This window comes from Nuphar pumila, chromosome 4 (assembly GCF_984573655.1).
Source record: "Nuphar pumila chromosome 4, dmNupPumi1.hap1.1, whole genome shotgun sequence".
Lineage (NCBI taxonomy): Eukaryota > Viridiplantae > Streptophyta > Magnoliopsida > Nymphaeales > Nymphaeaceae > Nuphar > Nuphar pumila.
The window spans coordinates 138,092,671-138,114,299 of NC_143252.1; the positions used below are offsets into that span (position 1 = coordinate 138,092,671).

Genomic DNA, 21,629 nt, shown 5'->3' on the forward strand with positions numbered 1-21,629 from the left:
AAAGGCAAATATAGTCGTTGATGCTCTTAACCGAAAGATAGGAGCACTGGCCAGACTCGCAGATTTGGAGTTATTTTCCTCGGTGACTCATCAAAAGGCAAAAGCTCAATGCTTACCAGGTCGGTTGCTATTCGTGCAAACCACCATGAGATCCGAATTATGGGATCAAATTAAGGAAAAACAACCCTTAGACCTAGAATTATCCCAAATAAGAAAGAAGATTTCAGAAATTGAGGAGTCAAAATTCAAAGTTGATGATCACGGACTTCTTAGATTTGTCAAAGAGTGTGCATTCCTAAGGACGATCAACTTAAAAATCAATTGTTGGAAGATGCACACCATTCTAGATTTGTCATCCATTGTGGTAGCACTAAAATGTATCGAGATCTGAAAGATACATTTTGGTGGAGTGGAATGAAGAGAGACATTATTAAGTTTATTAACAAGTATTTAGTATGTCAGCAGGTGAAAATTGAGCACCAACGACCAGGTGATCTTTTGCAATCACTTTCCATACCTTAGTGGAAATTGACGAATATCTCGATGGATTTCGTGTTAGGTCTTCCAAAGATGAAAAATGGGATAGATTCAGTGTGGGTGATTGTCGACAGGCTAACTAAGTCAACTCATTTTTTGGCCTCTAAGATAACTCAATCTTGTGACCAATTGGCTCAATTGTTTATCAGAGAGATCGTTAGACTCCATGGAGTACCTGATTCAATTGTTTCAGATAGAGATTCGAAGTTCACATCTAGATTTTGGCAAAGTTTTCAAGAAGCAATGGGGATACAATTAAAAATGAGTATAGCTTTTCACCTCCAGTCAAATGGGCAGTCAGAGCGAACCATTCAGACCCTAGAGGACATGTTCCAGGCATGTAGTTTGGAGTATAGCGACTTGTGGAATGATATTCTACCATTGATAGAGTTTGCTTACAATAATAGCTTTCAAACAAGTATAAGCATGACTTCATTTAAGGCATTGTATGGTCGACAGTGTCGAACTCCCTTGTGTTGGGATGAGGTTGAAGAAAGAAGATTGTTAGGGCCCGAAATGACTCAGTGGATGGCAGACCAGGTGAGATTCATTCTAAAGCGTCTTCTCACAACGCAAAGTCGACAAAAGAGTTATGCAGACCAAAGACGTCGTGAGTTGAAATTTGAGCAAGGTGACCACGTATTTTTGAAAATATCTCCGTTTAAGGGAGTGATGCATTTTGGTCGAAGAGAAAAGTTGAATCCTAGATATATTAGACCCTTTGAGATACTCGCGAGGGTTAGTCGGACAACATACCGTTTAACCTTACCACATTTCTTATCTTGAATTCACAACGTGTTTCATGTTTCTATATTATGAAAGTACGTGCCAGATCCCTCCCACATATTGGATGCAGTCGAGACTGTTTTGGATATACAAGATGACCTAAGTATAAGAGAAAGGCCCATAGAGATCCTGAATACGAAAGTACAAAAGCTAAGAAACAAAGAGTTATCTTTGGTATTGGTTAGATGGAGTCATCACAGCAATAAGGAGGCTACTTGGGAGCGTGAATCTGACATTCGTCAATAATTTTCACAATTGTTTTCAGGTAAGATTCAGGACGCATTTTCTTTTAAGGGGGGTAGAATTATAAAAACCCCTCCAGTGAAAACGTCGGAGGGGATAAGCCTTAAAAAAAATGGTTTGCCATTTGAGAAAACCGTTTCAAAAATTTGAGAGGGGTGAGGATAAACCTCACCTCCGAAATCTGCGAGAGGGGGGGGGGGGGGAGGGTTATAAAAACCCTCACACAGGCCCTCCTTCTGCACCCTGTATCAAAAGAGAGAGATAGAGGGGGGCAGATAGAGAGAGAGACACTTATCGACGACGACGGCAAGGTAAGCCTCCACCCTCTTCATCTTTTTCTTCGTCTTCTTTCCTATTCTTAGCAAAGAGGGCCGGCAGCCATGGCTGTCGGCAGGTTTCTGAAAAAAAAATGGAAAGAAAAGATTCAGAGAGAGAGAAAAAAGAGAGAAAGAGGGTCGGCCGGCAGACCAACGTCGGTGCCGATCCCCTGTAGCAGGGTGAGTCGGCTGACACCGGCAGCCGGCTTGGACTGATGGGCAGAGCGGGTCGGCCGGGGGGCGATGCCCCTTTTCGCCCCTCTGCTGGGGTTTTATGGGGGGTCGGCTCGGTCCAAGTGCAACCCAGACCGAACCGGGTCGGTTTAGGCGCGACCCAAACCGACGATCTGGGTCGCGCCCAGACCGAGCCAAATAATAATAATAATAAAAAAAATAGGCTGATTCGGCCTAGGTGCAACCCAGACCGAATCGGGTCGGTCCGGGTCCCACTCAAACCGAACCGAGACAGGTTGAAAAAAAATGAGTGGTTTGGGTGAACCGATTCAGACCAAATCGGTTTAGTGGAACAGGTTTAAGTAGAACTGGTTCAGATAGACTCAGGTCTGAGCTAAACCGGGTTAGATAAACCCAAGTCAGGTTGAACCAGTTCGATCTAACTGGATCCAGGTTCTCGGTTTGGATCCAATTTGGTCTGGACCTATTCAGGATCCGGATTGAATATTCTAGATCGGTTTAGATCAGTCTTGGATCCATATCAGAACTAAGTATAGATCAAACTGTTCTAGATCCAATCATATAGTTTTGGATCCAGTCATAGTGTATGGATCCAGTCAGACTATTTTGGATTCAGTCAGAATAGTCTGGATCCAGTCAACCTATTTTAGATCCAATCTGACTGTTCTGGATCCAGATGAGTTATAGATCTGAATCTAAATAGACAAGGTTGTATCCAGATCAGAAATGGTTATGAATCGAATCGAACGAAAGTCTCGTATGGTACCGAAATCCAAATTTTACCAAGATATCCATTTGGATACTGAGATCCATTTCAGAAAAATGGACATAACTTTGCACTCTGAACTCATAATCGAGTGAGGTTTGATGTGTTAAACTCGTATTATAGAGAGGAATCTACTAGTTTATTTATTTTAGTAAAAATAGTGATACAGAAATTAGGTTTCTTGAGTAAATTCAAAAAAGGGTATTTTGGTAAGAAGTATTGCGTATTAATGTGAATATATTGTATTATGACCAGATCACACTGATAGAATTCATGAGGTGTGATTTCAGAGAGAGCACATGATTCACCGTGAAGGTAAGAGATGTTATAAGTAATTTTAGATGTAAATAAACCTTTTTTATGTTGCTTGTTATTGTAGTGTTACAAATGTTATGTGATTAGCTTGATAGTTTTGAGTGAGACCATGACATGCATAAATTCCATTTTTGACATTATGAGTTAATTTATATACATGTTTATTGTGATATGTTATGCATGATAGGAAGAAATTGAATTGTGATTGCATGTTTATATGATCGTTAAATATCATGCATTGTGATAAGACCATGCTTAATTTAGAGTCTCATTTAGTTCATTCATGTTGTATGAATGAATATTTTGAGTTTAGCATGCATGACCCCTTAAATCACAAAAGTGACGACCTGTGCCAAGGGCTACCTGGTTCGCGGTCAGAGTGCAGCTACCATGGAGAGTGGGTCGTTGGTGATTTAACGATATAGAGACACTAAATCATTGCATGCTAAGTGAGAGAGGTGTGAGTCCTAAGGTCATCATGAGATTAAGAATGAGATTTTGTGATCAGTCACAACATCACTCGTGAGAGAACGAGTGCATTATGAATTTGAGAATGCGGTTCAATGTGTAAACTTAGTTACAACTTAGGGTTACACTCACACTAGGTTTGGGACTCTGGATGATCAAGGATGGTTTATAACCATCATGGTTAGGATGTAGCATGAACCATACCGAGATCGAGAGCTTGACCTCCCAGCTAGCTACCAGTGGGGTCCCCGTGGTGGTTCACTGCAGTGCTTGGTGGTTCAGAGACCACTGGGAGTATATGGTTCATTGTCTGGCTAACATGTAGAATTGGGATGTTCTACGAGGTTGCTACGCCCATAGACGGCTATGACCGGTATAGCCGACCTAGTGATAGTTGTTGTGAGAGAGTGCTTGAGAAAGTTAATAGGGGGTAATTAAATATATCAACTTGTGTGATGTGTTGAAAACTAAATTAAGACTAGGAGCTTAGAGCTCACTACAGTTGTAAGTTCAATTGTTTATTTGCTTATAATTATTTCTTACTGGGTTGTAGACTCACCCCCCATGTTTAATTACAACTGTAGGTTCCAGGCATTAGCACAATCAGGATGTGTGCAACTTATCCTTTTCTGGCAGAGCATTTGATATATTTTATTTCCTTGTCATTGAATAAAATGTATTTGTTTTTATTTTGTTATGAATGATGAACATTGTAAGAAAAAAAATTTGATTATGGGAATAAAATGAAAAGTTTTTTTTAGTCACGTTTTCTCTGTGTTAACTTTGTACTCTTTTCCTCTGGGAAGTAATACCAACCAAACTCGAACTCCTGAGGTTCCAGATCGGGGTGTTACACAAATCCATTCATCAAAAAGAAAAGATGCTAAAGCAAGTTGATTACCTGAGTCCTTATTCTTTGAAGGCTCTTTAGAGATAGTGATTGGATTTGCTTAGTTGCTGGAGAAGGTGAGAGAGATCATGACTGGAGGTGAAGCTCTTCTTGCTGTTAATATTTGAGGTTGCACTTTTCTCCTTGCTTGGATGTTTACGGATGGCAATGGATCGAGGGGAAATGAGGCCCCGCCCTGCCTCGCCCCATTTGGACCGGAGATGGAGGACATGAAACAGGAATGAAGGGTCAAAATCGAAACCCTTGCGGGGATGGGCATATGCTTTTCTCCGCCCCACCCCGTCCCCATCTTGATCCCTTCCCCGCCCCATCCCGTCCCCAATCCTTTGTTAGGGATAGCAATGGATCGAGGGAAAATGGGGCCCTGCCTTGCCCCATTTGGACCGAGGATGGAGGGCATGAAACGAGGATAGAATCAGAGATGGAGGTTAAAATCAAAATCCGTGCTGGGATGTAGGGCAGGATTTTGAGATGGCACTCAGGTCTGGTCTACTGCCATCCCTATTCATGAAGTTCCAAACACTTTTTTTTTGTGAAGTGAGAACATTGAGGTCTACCACGCCTTTGTCCTCGCGCAGCTCCATCGGCATTGTCTTTGTATTTGAAGGTGGCATCATTTTTTTTTTGGCATTGCTGATAAAAGCAACTTTGTTGTGCTTCTCGTCACTAAACTTAGGTTCGGGGTTCATTACTGTCACCGGCCTATTTCCTTCAATGGGCCAGTGCGGCGCGACGGTCCTTCCTTACCGCCGCAAGCCTACTCGTCAGCTCGCTTGTCGGTCGCGGAAGCTTGTAATCACAGTGCAAGAGAGCAAGAGAGAATAGAGGGAGAGAAATTGCAATCACAAGAAGCAATCACAACGAGGGTGAACAAAAGAAAGCTCAACACATTTAATTCATTCACAATTTTGCCTGCAGGCTATTACAGTTCAAGTATACGGGCTGCCCCTTCGGGGTATTGATTCACCTGAACCGGGCAGCTTACATCAGACTCAACAAAAGCAAAACAGACTCTAAGCGCAACTGTACACTGTAAGTCACAAGGGAACATGCTCCCCCCTTCAAATCATGCGCCGTCCTCAGCGCCATCTGTTTCGTGGTAGGCCCTAACTTCAGCCGGGTAGCGGCTGTTCATTCGAAATGCAGGCTCCCACGTTGGTTCCGCTGTTTCCTCCCACTGCACCAAGTATTTCTTCGCTTGTCCCAAGTAGTTGACCTTATGGAGAAGGATCTAACTGAGGTGCTTCTCGGCCCATTGTGCTGCCGGGGCCCTCTGCATGATGGGAGCGCGTTGCGGCACACTGCGTTCCGGGTCTCCATCATCTGGATGGAACTGCTTGAGGTTGCACACGTGGAACACCGGGTGCACCTTGAAGTCTGGGGGCAACTCCAGCTTGTATGCCAGCTTGCCCATCTTCTTTGTGATGGTGAAGGGTCCCTCATACTTTCTGAGTAGTCCGCGGTGCCGCACACGGAAGATGCCTGTGCGACCAAGATATAACTTTACCAACACTTGGTCCCCAACTTGGAACCCTGCGGGCCGACGGTGTTTGTCTGCCCACTTCTTCATTCTCTTTGCCGCTTTGTGTAAGAATGCCTTCGCTAACTCATTTTGCTCGTGCCAGTCGCGAACAAACTGATAGGCGAATGATGGCCTTCCCTTTTCCTGTGTGGCAAGAGTGTGCGGGGTCAGTGGCTGCTGCCCCGTGGCTATCTCGAACGGACTGTAGCCTGAAGACTCGCTCTTCTGCAGATTATAACAAAATTGTGCCACATCAAGGTGCTTCACCCAATTTTTCTGATTGGCACTAACAAAGTGCCTAAGGTACTGCTCCAGTATCCCGTTGATACGCTCTGTCTGCGGATGGAAGCTTGTTGAAAACAGCAACTTAGAGCCAAGTAGCCAAAATACTTCACGCCAGAACTTGCCCGTGAAGCGAGCATCGCGATCACTCACAATGCTCTTTGGTATGCCCCAGTGCTTCACCACATGCTTTACGAACAACTCTGCAGTCTTCTCTGCAGGGCACTCCTTAGAAGCTGGGATGAAGGTGGCATACTTTGAGAAACGATCCACCAGAACCAAAATAGAACTGAGGCCCTCTACCTTTGGCAGACTGACAATAAAGTCCATGGAGATATTATCCCAAGGACGTTCTGGAATTGGTAGAGGCTCAAGGAGACCGGCAGCCTTCTGGTTTGTCCCTTTATCTTGCTGGCAGATAAGGCATGTCCGCACATACCCCTCAACGTCGTCTCTCATCTGCGGCCAATAGTAGCCGCGCTCAAGGAGTGCTAAGGTCCGCTCCTGACCAGGATGGCCGGCCCATAGTGTATCATGGCACTCCTTGAGTAGCTCTCGGCGAAGGCTTCCCCACCGTGGTACAAAGATGCGTCCCCTTTTGTTACGAGGAGGCCATCCTGTAGCCAAAATCGCCGAGTCTTCCCTGCCTGCGCCAGAGAAACAAGGTGTTGTGCGGTCGGATCCTGCTGCGTACCCTCGCAGATGCGACTCAACAATGCACCCTCCAAATGCACTTCAGAAGACTCCGCACGCGCAGCTGCCAGTTCAGCCCTACGGCTCAGGACATCCGCCACAACATTGGCCTTTCCAACCTTGTACTCCAAGGCAAAGTCGAACTCAGCCAAAAACATCTGCCATCGAGCTTGTTTAGGCGTCAACTTCTTTTGTGTCTGAAAATAGCTCGTGGCCACGTTATCCGTCTTGATGACGAACTCGGCACCCAAAAGGTAGTGCCGCCAGGTCCTGAGGCAATACACAATGGCGGTCATCTCACGTTCGTGCACTGTGTAACGCCTCTCTGCATCCTTCAGCTTACGACTCTCATATGCGATCGGATGACCATCTTGCATAATAACTCCGCCAATGGCAAAGTCTGAGGCATCAGTGTGGACTTCGAAGGGTCTCGAATGATCAGGCAGTCGCAGCACTGGCTCCCTCACTAAGGCTTCCTTCAAGCCATCGAAGGCATCTTGGCACGCTCCTGTCCAGAGCCATACCCGATTCTTCTTTAACAAATCTGTGAGGGGCGCAGCAATGACGAATAACCTTCGATGAAACGCCGATAATAGTTTGTCAAACCAAGGAATGACCGCAATTCTGGCACTTTGCTTGGCGGAACCCATTCCTGGGTAGCCCTTATCTTCTGCCCATCCATACGCAGCACACCACGCCCCACAACGTGGCCAAGGAAGCTGATCTCCTCCTGCCCGAAGAGACACTTCTCTCGTTTGACACAGCGGTCATTATCCTTCAGCACCTGAAACACTGTTCGCAAGTGCCCGACATGTTCCTCCATGTTGCTGTTGTAGATCATGATATCATCTAGGTAGACTACCACAAACTTGTCTAAGTAAGGGTAGAAGATCTGGTTCATTAAAGTCGTGAAAGTGGCTGGAGCATTTGTCAACCCGAATGGCATTACTAGAAATTTGTAAGCACCATAGCGGGTGACGCAAGTTATTTTCGGCTCATCACCTTCAGCAATCCTCACCTGCCAGTAACCCGATCGCAGATCTAGCTTGGAAAAGATACGGGCACTGCCTAGCTGATCGAACAAGTCTGCTATCAATGGCAATGGGTACTTGTTCTTCACCGTGACCTTGTTCAAGGCACGGTAATCCACACATAACCGTTTAGAGCCATCATGTTTCATCTGGAAAAGGACCGGGGCACAAAATGGGGCTTTTGATGGACGAACAATGCCTGCGTCCAACATCTCATCTAACTGCCTGCGCAGTTCCTTCAGCTCAGCTGGCCCCATATGGTATGGAACCATTGCAGGAGGCTTCGCTCCCGGGGTCAACTCAATCTTGTGGTCGACCTCGTGTCTTGGCGGAAGACGCTTTGGCAATTTCGGGGGCATCACCCCCCGAAACTCCTCTAATAGTGGGGCTAGGGTCGGTGGCACTGCTGCTTCCACCTTCCTTTCCTCTGTGTGCACTGCCACTAAGAGTGTCTGCCCCCCATGCTTGACACCCTTCTTTAGTTGCATTGCCGACAACACTGAAGACTTACCTTTTTGCGTAAAGGAACTACACTGTGTGGGACATGTCTGACAGCATGATCGTCAGTGTGTTGAATTTTGGCAACATCATAACATTCTGGCTTCACAGAAACTCCATACCCAAAATCATCTTGAAATCGTCCAGGGGCACCACAAAGAAGTTGGCTTTACCGACCCAACTTCCCACTTGAATAGCCACATCCCTTGCTTCACCAAGGATGGGCTTGGCCTCAGAGTTTACCGTTTTAATGGTCCTCTGCTTTGGCCCATGCTTCAAGCCCAACCGCTCTGCCTCTTCCCGCGAGACAAAGTTATGTATGGCCCCGGAGTCTATCATTGCTGAAGCAGACTTTTCATTCATAATAACTTCAGTGTACATGAGTTCCTTACTGACCTGCATGTTTTTAGTCGCACAACTTCTGGCTGCATTGATCGATCGCATGGCGCCCATCCTCGGTTGCATGGTCTCAGTGTCACTGCATTCAGTATCGCTGCATTCTTTCTGTGCAGGATTGGCTTGCCCGTCGTTCTTTACAAGGCACTTTGGGCATTGTCGGGCGATATGTCTATCACCATAGAACCAACATGTCACAACCGCACCCTTGTTGTTGTTGTTATGCTTTGTGTAGTTCTGTTTCTTTTCGGATTGATGGCGTGTCGACGCCTCACCTTTATCGTTGCGCTGCTCATCTTTCTTGCCTCCGTGGTCAGGCTTCTTCCCAACTTTGGTTGATGGGGTGAAAGGCTTGCGCTGAGTGTCTACTAAGCGCTCAGCCGCCATATATGCATCTTTCAAAATACGGGGGTTGCTCCTTTCCACTTCAGACTGTGCCCATGGTTGAAGTCCCACAATGAACCAGTTGAGCATGTCGTCTTCTGGCATGTTAGGTATCTCCAACATAAACTTTTGGAACGTTCTGACATAGTCTTGCAACGAACCAGTATGTTTGAGTTCATGAACCATCCGGTAAGCCTGTCTCTGCGCATTTCTTGGCATGAAGTAGTTGCGCAACTCTACTTTGAAGTCATCAAAGGTGTCTATCACACATTGATCCCTCTCCATGTCATTGCGCTTCCGCCTCCACCAAGCGATAGCATCACCATCAAGTAAGGTCGCTGCAACCTTAATCCTTAGATCTTCAAGGGTCACATTCTGGATATCCAAGTAGTCTTCTACTTGGAACAAGAAGTTCTCAATGGCCTTGCTATCACGAGAACCATTGAATTTTGCGGGTCTTGGCACATCAATCCTTGATGGCCTCTCACCATTTCCGCCATTTAGGGTCACCGTCCGCTGCAATGTACGGTTCCTCAACTCAAGATCGGTCACTGTAGTCGTCAATGAAGTGACCTGCCCCATTAGTAAGTTCACCTGCTCTTGCAGGCTCGCCACCACATCATTCAATCCATTGAATGATTCACATGCGCGTGAAATCGCTTCATCATGCGAAGTCACATCTTCCACCAGCTTGTTAACAGTTGCAACCAACTCTTCTTGGCCCCGAGGTGAACCCATCTCCTCAGTTTCGGCAACTGCCTTACCTTTGGTGTTGCGCAAGTGTTGATAAGGCGCCACAATGTCTTGCTCACAAATCGCAGCCTTTCGGCATGTCTGTCGACACCGACTCCGTAGTCCCTTCCCCAGCACGAGAACGGGCTCTGGTGCCACTTGTCACGAGCCTATTTCCTTCAATGGGCCAGCGCGGCGCGACGGTCCTTCCTTACCGCCGCAAGCCTACTCGTCAGCTCGCTTGCCGGTCGCGGAAGCTTGTAATCACAGTGCAAGAGAGCAAGAGAGAATAGAGGGATAGAAATTGCAATCACAAGAAGCAATCACAACGAGGGTGAACAAAAGAAAGCTCAACGCATTTAATTCATTCACAATTTTGCCCGCAGGCTATTACAGTTCAAGTATACGGGCTGCCCCTTCGGGTATTGATTCACCTGAACCGGGCAGCTTACATCAGACTCAACAAAAGCAAAACAGACTCTAAGCGCAACTGTACTCTGTAAGTCGCAAGGGAACAATTACATTCCTTCTGGTTTCTTCTCACTGAATAGTGGCACAAACGACGTTGAATGTGAGAGAATTAATACGGAGACATAAGATTTTGATGTTAAAATCAAAATGTTATGAAAAATAATACAGTTGTTACATTATTCATATGGGTTCTAACCAATATATATATATATATTATTAAATTAATTATCTAATAGATTCAAACTTATGAAAAATGATTAAAATATTATTTAAAAAATAGATGATTACTTTTTTGGGCATTGCAAGTATTTTTAGACTTTTGAAAAGTCAAACCCCTTTTAAAAAAAAAGTAACTTTACTCATCTATCAAAGTTACCTTTTTTAACTCAAAAAATGACCTTTCATTTTTTTTTTAAAATGTCATTATTTTGAACTAAAAAATAAGCTTGTAGCTTAAAAAATGTTTTTAGTAATTTTTATAAGGTTGAATTAGTTAATAACAACTAGATTAACACACACGTGTATATATATATATATATATATATATATATATATATATATATATATATATATATATATATATATATAACTTAAGATTGTCTTGATTTTTGTATTGGATGTCCCGGTTCTTAGAAACCGGAGACCCAATCTTCCCTGTAGCATAGCATGAGAAGAATGAATGTGGAGCTTTGCTCAATTGATCCGTATCTAAAACCCAAACCCTCCTTAAGAACATAACCAGATCCAATAACTATTAAGGATCCCGCACATCGCAACCGGTTCCAGGCTTCCACCCCCCATGCATCATCCCATCTTCTTGCTCAGACGTGTCAGTAGTTCGGATCGGGGTCCAACCCGACTACACTCACAATTTTATGATTTTATATCCCGTCCGCGGCGTCTCGCCTACGTTTGTTTTCGCGCCATCACCACCACACGTCGCTAATGTATGTGACGCCCGCACCCCACTCCTCCTCTGCTTGCCATCGCCGGAAATTAGGGTTTCCAGCGTCTCCGGAACCCTCGTCCGGCAGATCTCCATTCTCCGTCTCCGCCAGAAATGTCGATTGATCTCTCCGTACGGTTCGTCGTGATGAAGGCGGGGTAGATCTTGCCGCCGGTCGGTTCCGCAATTTCTCGTCAACTTCCTCTCGGCGATCGCCTGGATGATTGCACGGGCTCGCCGTCGCCGGATGTACGATCGTGCAGGTGAGGGCCGGTGGATCATCAAGCCGTTGTCCGTCGCCACCGGGAGAGAGCCCGGGGATCCATCCTCGCCGGAATTTGCCTCTCCGATCTTGATTCAGGTTCTGGTTTTCCTTCTTCCCCTTCTGTTTCCTTGATTCATTCCTCTGGAATCGAAGGTTGTGGGTAGGGTTTCGTATGGTTACCTTGATAAAACTTTGAGTCTCTTTTTGCCGATTTTTGAGCTAGAAATTTTGGTTTGGTGTCGCCAATTGCTTGGAATTTATATCTGGACAGAATGAAATGAGATGGTTTCTAGCTTCCTCCCTCCCCCCCGTTCTGGAGTAAGTCCTGCAAGCCTCTTTAATCCACTTTTGTAGTGACCTCCAATCACCAACCCTTGCACAAATAGCTAAGGATCCAATAAGTCTGATTTTTCTTAATGAATAAAGAACCGCAACGTAGGTTTCTTTCTCGAGAGAGTGAATGAACATATGACTGTGGAGTGAGATCTTCATCTGAATCATTGATTGACTGAGAAGAATGCCAAGATAATATTAACTTGAACTAGAGGCGAGTTTATGATGTGTAATTTGATGATTCCAAACTTCATCTGAATCATGGACTCAATGAAAATCTAAATCATGGAGAAGAAGGCCAAGATGGTATTGGCTTAAAAGGGGACCTTTTAATACGTATTTTAGATTTTAGTGATGCTGCCAAACATGAAACTGTGTGAGACCGTGTAGGGAGGCTCTTTTAAGGTTTATGCAGTATAAATGTATAATGTGATGCTATAATTCTGCCATGGGTCTGTTCATAGAGAATCTTGTGTAGTATCTATTTGTTGTGCTTGGTGAGGTTATACCGTTTCTAGGGTGATCCTAGGAAGGAAGTCCTACTATTTTTAAGCTTATTCTATGGAGGACCAGCTATGTACAATTTTAAGGAAAATTCAGGGACCTACTTGTGCCCATAATTCCAAAAGGGTCCTGACCTCTCTGAAATTCCTGATAGGGATCTTATCTTTCTCTGAAAATTGTCAAATAAGAACCTGCCATCACCTTCACTAAACATCTCCTCCTTCCCTACCTTCCCCATCTCTCCTTCTTCCCCATGTTTCCCACTTGCCCCTTTTCCTTCCTCATGGTCCCACCTGTCTGTGGCTGAGAGAGGCTTACCTCTAGATAGCAACACTATGGCTGAGGGTGTGGAAGGCCTCCATTCACGGAGAAAGCACTGCTACTGAGGGAGGCTCACCCCACAAAGCTTCCTAAGTTACTTTTTGTGCCCCACCTCCATCTCCACCTTGACTAAGAGAGGGTTCAACAATGAAAAGGAAAATATCTCTCTGTGCAGTGGAGGTTTTGTTATCTATATATATTAGCTGTTACATTCTATATTGAAGGAGATCTTTCTTATTTTCTTTCTGCAACTAGTTCCTAGAATCAAGGGTAGGTTCCAACAGTTTATGGAAATACAGCAACCATTAGGATTTGAGTAAAACAATCCGGAATTTCATCCCTTGTGGTGCCAATTTGATCCTCATCTTAGCTTGGATTTGGATCTGATTCTCTAACAGATGATCGCAAGTTCAATGCTGTAGGATGCATGTTGAATTTGGTGCGTTAAAGAGAGAACTGAGCCAAAGTGATTGGTTTGGTGAAGACGTGAGCTAACTGGTTTTCAGTAGAGTAATACTGAACCAACAATTAGCATTTGGTGATCTTGTCCTGAATAAAATGGATATCGATTTCAAAATGTTTGTTACAGGTGTGAAACAGGGGATTGGCTGCGAAGTATAATGTGCCAGTGTTTTCATATGAAAGAGATGGTGGTATAGGAGATCGGATTCTGAGTTCAGTCAATAGGAATTGAACCCAAGAAGCTCTTTTGCAATGTTGTTAAGGGTTCTATATTTAGATTTGGTGCTGGTCTGTCCACAAATTACCATGTACAAGAACTCCAAGACACGAAATTGGGTCCAAGATAAACTGTGTCGTCCCATTTTTAGTCATGAGGACACTCAGCCTAGTCTACATCAATTAATGCTGAAAGTTGAGAGTTGTGTGAAGCTGTAATTAGGAGTACAAAGTGTAGAGAATGCTTATGATATTGAAGGATTTGCTTCAACGCACTGCAATGATCTTGTGTGGGCCTATACATGGATTGACAGACCTTGTTGACATCATATGCAAGGTTTGGTCTCATCAAAGTAATATATTGCAAGGTGCCAACAACACTCTTGCATGGTGTTAGATCTTTAAATATGAATCCAAAGTGAGTAGTAAATTGTGTATTAAGTGGTGACTGGCTTTGGTGCTACCCGTGGATTTCTTAGTATGGAGGTCCGATATGTATTTCCATTGAGATAAGGAAGATCATGGAAAGTGGAAACAACTTCAATACCAACGAAAAAATGTAATGGTCCAGGATCCTTAAGTACAAGCTTAGATCTAAGGTGGTGAATAAAGTCTTGAAGATGTGGTGGAGAATTGCCCATGATAAGAGTATGATCAATGTATATAAAAGCATAAAAAACCAGCATAGCTGATCTGAAAATAAATAATAAAGTATTAGTTTTAGAGGTAAAGGAGTCCATGGAGAAGAGGAAGGATCTAAGGCAATGAAACCAGGCTTGGGGAGCCTATTTAACACCGTAGAGCAACTTGTGAAGCTGATGGACATGATGCTGATAATTAACATCCTAAAACTCGGCAGTTCAGACATATGCACTTTTTCAAATAGATGGCTGTATAGGAATGCTTTAAGGCACTGTGCACATTTATCAAATCAAACATTTGTTATTGACTGCAATGGAAAAGACAATACTGTTTTTTAGTAGGCTTCAATGGGGCTAAAAGTCACAAAGTAATCATTCCTTCTTGTTGGTTATACTTTTTAATAATTAGAAGAGCTTTGTATTTCATCAGACTACTGTATTCCTTTTTTTTAACTTAAAGATCCATTTACATCCAACGACATGCTGAGACGGGTGAGGAGGCACCAAAATTCAAGTTCATTAAATTCATCTACCATCACAGCACACCACTTAGGGTTCCTGTTAGCAATGGAGAACGAGGTTGGTTCTAGGGACCCAGTTAACTAGTGAGAAAGGCTAGGGGTAGGGGGTTTTGGTGCTAGAGTAGGCCTTGGGTTTGAGAGTCCTAACCTGAAATTGGGTAGGGTGAGTGAAAGGTCGGGGTGGTCATAGCTGGATTCAGAGTAACATGAATTTGGTTCAAGATCCATTATGAGATTAATGTCGAACTCAAGGGATTTTGGACAGACTAGGTATAGTGACAAAAATGTTTAAAAGGGCAAAATATCGGCAGCCAAATGTTCACGAGAAATGGAAATATTTTGAAAAAACTCACATTTTCGGCAAAATATCAGCAATAATAAACAAATTAAAAAACCTTAAAACTATATTTTATGAATAAATGCAAATAAAAATATTTAAAAATATTTAAAAATAAAAACAGCTTTTTCATGACAAATAGCTACAAACATAATTATCACATTCAAAAGCAATATTTATGTTCTTACAAAATAAAGATGATGTTTTGAAAATATCTCTAGAAATTACCGCTTAAAACATTCAGGTAGTTTCTCGTGAATTTTCATAAATCTCACGAGATTTGCACATTGAGACTAGGATTGGAAGTGGGTGGATCTGGGGTGGTTGAAGGAGGGCTTACCAGGCATATAAGGGAAAATGTGATCTAGGTTGGACTGACTGTGATACTTGGGAATAGATAGTACAAATATTGGGACTGGTATGGTAGGGGATTGACTAGGATTGGATGATGGGTATTTGTTCTCATGTTTGAATAGGTATTTGGACTTGTCAAAGACTACATGATGTGAAACAAAAATCGTCATATTTTGTACTCCAGTTTGTGGACACAATATGGGGATGATAAGGGTATCAAGCAAGCATATCCAAAGGTCCTAAGGGAGTGATAATGGTGTTGGACTTTAAAAAGCTTTTCTAGTGGGGTTTGGTGATTGGTAACAAATAAAGGTAGCCTTATCCTTCAAATGAAATGCAGCACTGAATATCCAAACTTGCATCATTATCAACCTTCATAGTATCCCTTCCTTGTTTGTCCAGTTGAAGTGAGATGTTATTCAGATCATCTGTGGATTCCTATATTTGGAAATAGATTTTAAATCGAATATTTCGAAAATTGATCCAGGTATAGTCTCTGAGAGACAAGGATTTCGTTCTTCATGAATACGAGCATGTCCTCCTCCAGTGAGCAGGGATTAGCTGATTCAAGGGTGTAACTTTTTGTTTTACGTTTTTTGGCATGCGATTTGGCAGACCTTGACTTGAATTTCCTAAAAAGGAAGGTGAGGTTGATGGTGCGAGGCTCCACCAATGCTAAAAAACACATGAAAATGAAAAAATACAAGAATTAGAGATAAATATGCCCAAAATAAATAAAATAAAATAAAATAAGAGAAATAAATGGAAAAGGAAGCTTACCACAAACTTTGGTAGCCCTCTTAATGACTCTGACGAGCGAAACGAATCCGATAGAGCTTCTGCGGGATTAAGACTCTAAATGAGTCAGATCTGACAGAGTGGACCCAGTGGGATAGTGGATGTTGACCTAGGGGACGGGTAGAGAGCTCAACTGGGTGAGGGTCCAGGGCTTAGATGATCTCTCACAACAGTACTCAACAGATAGGCTCTAGACTCTAGATGCTATATAATAGGTTGTAGATGTAGAAAAGGACCCCTAGTTATAGGTTTTTTGTTTGATCTTGGACCCTGATTGGTAGATTCTGAATCTAGGTATCCAAATTTGCATGTTGTGCAATAGCCTCATTCTGATTGGCTAATGGTTTGAGGTGGCGAGCTTTGATTGGTTGTTGGATTTCTTAAAGGATAAGAAACATGGTTTTTGGTAGGTTAAGAGGATAGGTTTTGGCTTATGGAAAGTCTAATCATGAAAGCTAGGGGTTTAGGAAGGTTTTGGCAAGGCTTATCCCCATTCATGCACGCCCTTGGTTCAAACTAGGAAACTTTGTTTGATGACAATTAGTCTAATAACAAGTGGGAGTGTCTGACAACAAGTGGTGATTTTGGTTCAGGTCTGACAACAATTGGGGGACCTCTAACGACAATTGAGGTCTGATGACAATTGGTGTAACAACAATTGGTCTGCGTCTAACGACAATTGATTTATTGTTAGATAGATAGGATTTAAGTTGAACGGCTCTGACATGTTAACTTGTTTTGGCCTTATCTACCTAACCTAGCATCCTTTTGAGGCGTGGTTTGGTGCGTTGGGGTCAAAATCAAACACAAAATGTACCCTTACCCCAAAACAAGTTTTTCAGGTAGGCAAATCGAGTTGTTTTGTTTTTAACTTTGTATTTCTATATCAAAGTGTCTTGATTTTTGTCACGTTTGAAAGCCAATATTCTCTAGTTCTATTCTATTTTAGACAAAAATCTTGAGGGTGTCGTTTTGTAAGCCAAAAATACAGTGAAAGTCGGGAGTATGCCAGAATTGACTCGGGGCAACTAGATTTTTGAAATGTGACCTTTTGACTCAAGACAACTAGGTTAAATTTGGGGTGTCTACGGTGGCACCTGAGTATGTGTACCAATTTTTGTCACAAAACACAATTGGTAATGCATGATAAGCTTGAGGATTCTGAGCTTGAAACAGGAACCCAAATTGTGGACACTAACATGTAGTCTGTCTAAGAGAGTCGCAGGCATGACATGTGAGCTTTAATGTTTGTGAAGTGTCACGCTAAGGCTGATTAGCCTTAGGTTGAGCATGAGTATGAGTAGTGGTTTGGCCCTAGAACTAACCTTAGCTTCTTCCCCTAGTTTTGTATTGGTATCCTCTTCAAAAATTCTTATATTTTCTGTTCTGATAAAGTGTTTGACCTTTTGGCCTTGTTGTTGAGATAGATTTGTAGTTGGTTTTATAATATCTGAACTTTCCTCTTGTTCAACAACTTGTGTTTCTTGCATTAGATAGTAATCTATGTCGTTCATACAAAGAAATTGGATCCATGCATGTTATGATGGAAATTTTGAATGCAGCGTGCTCAGGTGGCAATCCTTTGAGTAACTGCATAACTGGGTTCTCTTTTGGGACTGGTTTGCATGCAACCACAAGCTGATGGGCAATCATCTTTACACTCTCAAAATATATATCAACTGAATGGTGTCCTCTCTTTTAGGTCTTGAAGCTCTGATTTCAATGCATATTTTTAGATCTTGAATAAGCACATTGAGCAGCATACGGCTATTTTAATGCATTCCACACTTCAAATCATGTGGCCAAACCGACAACCTGGCTTCAAACAACCTCAGTCAATGAAGAGATTAGCCAACTCAGGAGAAGTTGGTATTTTCTATGCCGTTGTACATATTTTGAGTTGATTTAGTTTTAGAACTAGCCTTGAACTTGGCTGGACATATTTTTGATCCATCAACGAGACCATTAGGTCATATGTCTTGAGCACATGCTTTAATTGTGATTCCCATAGTTGGTAGTTTTCATATGATAGTTTGGTAGAGAGAAAATATTGTGAACTAAAATGATAGATGTGTAATCAATGTTGGGAATTAAATTCTTGAGTTTCCCTAGTGTCACCAGTTGAGTAGTAGTGAAGGACTCCATCCAACACACATACACACATATTGAAGGAGATCTTTGTTATTTCCTTTACACTATTATTGAAAATGATTGCTGCTTAATGTTTAAATAGGTAATATGTGAAGCAAGTTAAGTTCTAAGCATATTTTAGACCACCATAAATCACTAAAGAAAATGATAGCCACTTATCAGCCACTCTAAAACAAATGAAATCATAAGGTCATTGCTGAAATCTGATGATGAGTCTAGAAGAAAACTGGCAAGATTAACCAAGAATATCATGGTGCTATAGTTTTACGGAATGGTGTTATATTTGGCATTTGGCCAAAAGTTTTGGAGTTGCTATTGGGATTTTTCTTAAACAAACTCAACTCATTTATTAAGGTCTTATTTTTCTTTCTATAGCATAAGCAGGAGGATATTGGCGTGATACTCGGGTGCTCATATAAGTCACAACAAGAAACTTGGTTGAGTTATTTGTGCAGTATAGGAGGTTAAGGCCCAATAATATCAAGGAGGTGAGCTAGGGCAACTAAGGTATATTGAATGTTGTAACGTGATATGCATGCACAAGCATAATGTGTACACTTATGATAATCTTTGTGTTGCAGGCAAATGGATAGACAAGTCTATTGTGCACTATGGATTATTAGATAAAGGGTACAATTCACATTTGAATGGCATAGAAAGTGAGCAACTCACAAAATAGGGATTGTAATTCAAATAGATGTAAGGAAACTCTTGATAGAATCCAACCAGTAGATGTTGGCTTGGTCCATTTGCTACGGATAGACTGTTGGATCATGTATTTTTTGTTGAAAAACATGATCTTTTGAGGCTTGAATATTTATGAAAATTATGGGCCATGGATTTCCAAGCCCTAAAAAAACCTGCTCACTTGTATAATCGGACAATTCAAGAGCCAATTCATACAAAATCAAGCATGTAAATCACATCTATATGGTCAGCTTTAAAAAAAAAAGCCTCCAAAAGTGCCTCTGTACCTGGTTTGTACCTAAGCCATCTGCAGCAACTCCTTGCTTCTATGGTGGTACTGTACCACTATAACTGATGGTGGTATACATTTGATTTACATAGATCTAAGCTCTAAATGCAAAATCTAACCTTTAGGTGATGTTTAGCATGTTCTATTTACCATTTTCATGTTTTAAAGTTTATTTAAATATGATGTTTTATACCTTTTCTAGACAGACCTTATTTTCATGAATTGTGAGCCATTGATTTCTCACCATCTCAAATGGAATCTTATGGTGTATTAGACATGATAAAACCTTCTAACACTAAGTAAACCATGCTAAACACATCATTTGGTGGCTAGATCCATACAAACAAGAGTGTACCACTGTATGGCATCATGGTACAAAACCACCATATATATATATATATATATATATATATATATATATATATATATAGAGAGAGAGAGAGAGAGAGAGAGAGAGAGAGAGAGAGAGAGAGAGAGGTCTACAAGATGATGTATATCTGTTCCTGACCTGAATATTGATACATTAGACCTTATTGGATCTGATCGAACTCCTGTTTACCCATTGCTATGGCCACCTGGTTCTGACCTAGATCCAATGATTAACAGCCTTAGCTACACAGGCGGCATCTTGTACTACCTCTCCTTTCGTTTGGCTTTCTAAAATGAACTAGTATGTTTCTTAGAAAAAAATTCATAGCGAAAATGTACTGTTTCTTATCCCTGCAACCTGTGTGGCCATTTCTTTAGTTGTGCTTCTAATTGAATCTGTAATTTTTTCCTATTTCCAGTGGGATATGTGGAGCTTCTGGAGGATTTCAGGCTAAGGGTTTATTGTTGTGATTTGAGGAGTGCTAAGTTCCTTCTGGTGGAAGTCTTCTATTGAGTTCCCATAGTCGTATAAGTGTCAATTCCCTGATCTTTTTTATTCATATTATTCTTTCTCAATCAAACTGAATGTGTCATTCTCACGCACCTATCCAGCTTGACACCAGATAAATCAGAAGTTCATTTCTCAGCATCTAAATAGTGAAAATTCCAAAGACTAAGCACATTCTATACATTCGACTGCAACATCAACTTACAGCGTGGTCCATAATCAGTGTTTATCTTCAATCATCAGCTAGCCTAGTTATGCATTGAGCCAATCTCATTGTTTCGGATTCTAAGATGATATGGTTATCCAAAAGCACTTCTGGATTGGAAGAATAAAGGAGCCTGAATACCATTTTACCTGGGCTGTCGTTTTGACTGTCCAAACCAGAGGAAACAGAGTAACTTTTCTAGGGTTAAAATATGTTTTCTTGAAACTGCAGTTGGATGATTGACCTGATGGTGTCTATCTTTTTTCTAGCCCATGTAGTTGAAATTATTAATTGGGCAATCGATTTGTCAATTTCACGATACCATGTTTCTTTTTGTTCATGTTTATCTAACCATTACATGGCATGGGCTTTTGCCCTTCTGGCATCCTTTTCAACCACAGTAAGTCTTATGAACCTCAATTAAAATATTCTTGCAAGAGTACTTTTTCCACTTCTAGATACCATATTTGTATGGCAACTTGTCTTTTTTCTAGAGATGAAAAGGCAACTCAGTTGCCCACTTGGAATTCATTGGTGATAACTGTCATGGTCGAAATAAAATGCCCCATTATGGTAATGGACATCGAAAACCATTCTGTATTTTTTTTATCATACTTTGAAGGCGATTACATGTGCCGGAGTTCATGCACCCACCCACATGCACACATCCTATATGCATGCTAGTGTTCAGAACTTGTTTTTAGCAAAAGTACATTTCTCTCTGCCTTTTTTGTGCATGGATACTGGTAATTTGTTAAGATCACTCATTTACATTGCCCCCAATGTTACTTTTAGCTATTTGACAAATTTGGTGCTGTTACTAAAAAAAAGGACAAACTTGATCATCTGCCAAATATCATCCCATGTGAATTCACTCTATTGCATCAAGCTGCTGTTATAAGACAGGAGTGGTCTGCAGCTAGTACGGTTGCACCAGGGTTCGTTTGTCGAATACTGATCAGAAAGGTACCATCCAACCAGTGGATCTAGTAGTAAAACACAGGTTACGAATGAAGACAAGAACAGATGCGGCATGGATATGCTTGGACTTGGTTGGGACTAGGGGTATCAATTGGTCAGGTTTGACCCAAACCGACCCGTACCAAACCCTATGGGGTCAGGGTCGGGTGATAAACAAGGAGGTTCGATTATAATTGGGTCAGATCCAAAGGATCC

The 21,629-nt window shown here is 42.1% G+C and overlaps 1 long non-coding RNA gene across 1 annotated transcript; it reads left to right on the forward strand.

Annotated features, from left to right (window-relative positions):
• Positions 1 to 11,484: 11,484 nt before the first annotated feature.
• Positions 11,485 to 20,840, forward strand: LOC149841247 (uncharacterized). The gene is made up of 2 exons (XR_016431648.1): positions 11,485 to 11,853; positions 20,160 to 20,840. It is a non-coding gene; the product is annotated as an uncharacterized LOC149841247 (long non-coding RNA).
• The last annotated feature ends 789 nt before the right edge of the window (positions 20,841 to 21,629 follow it).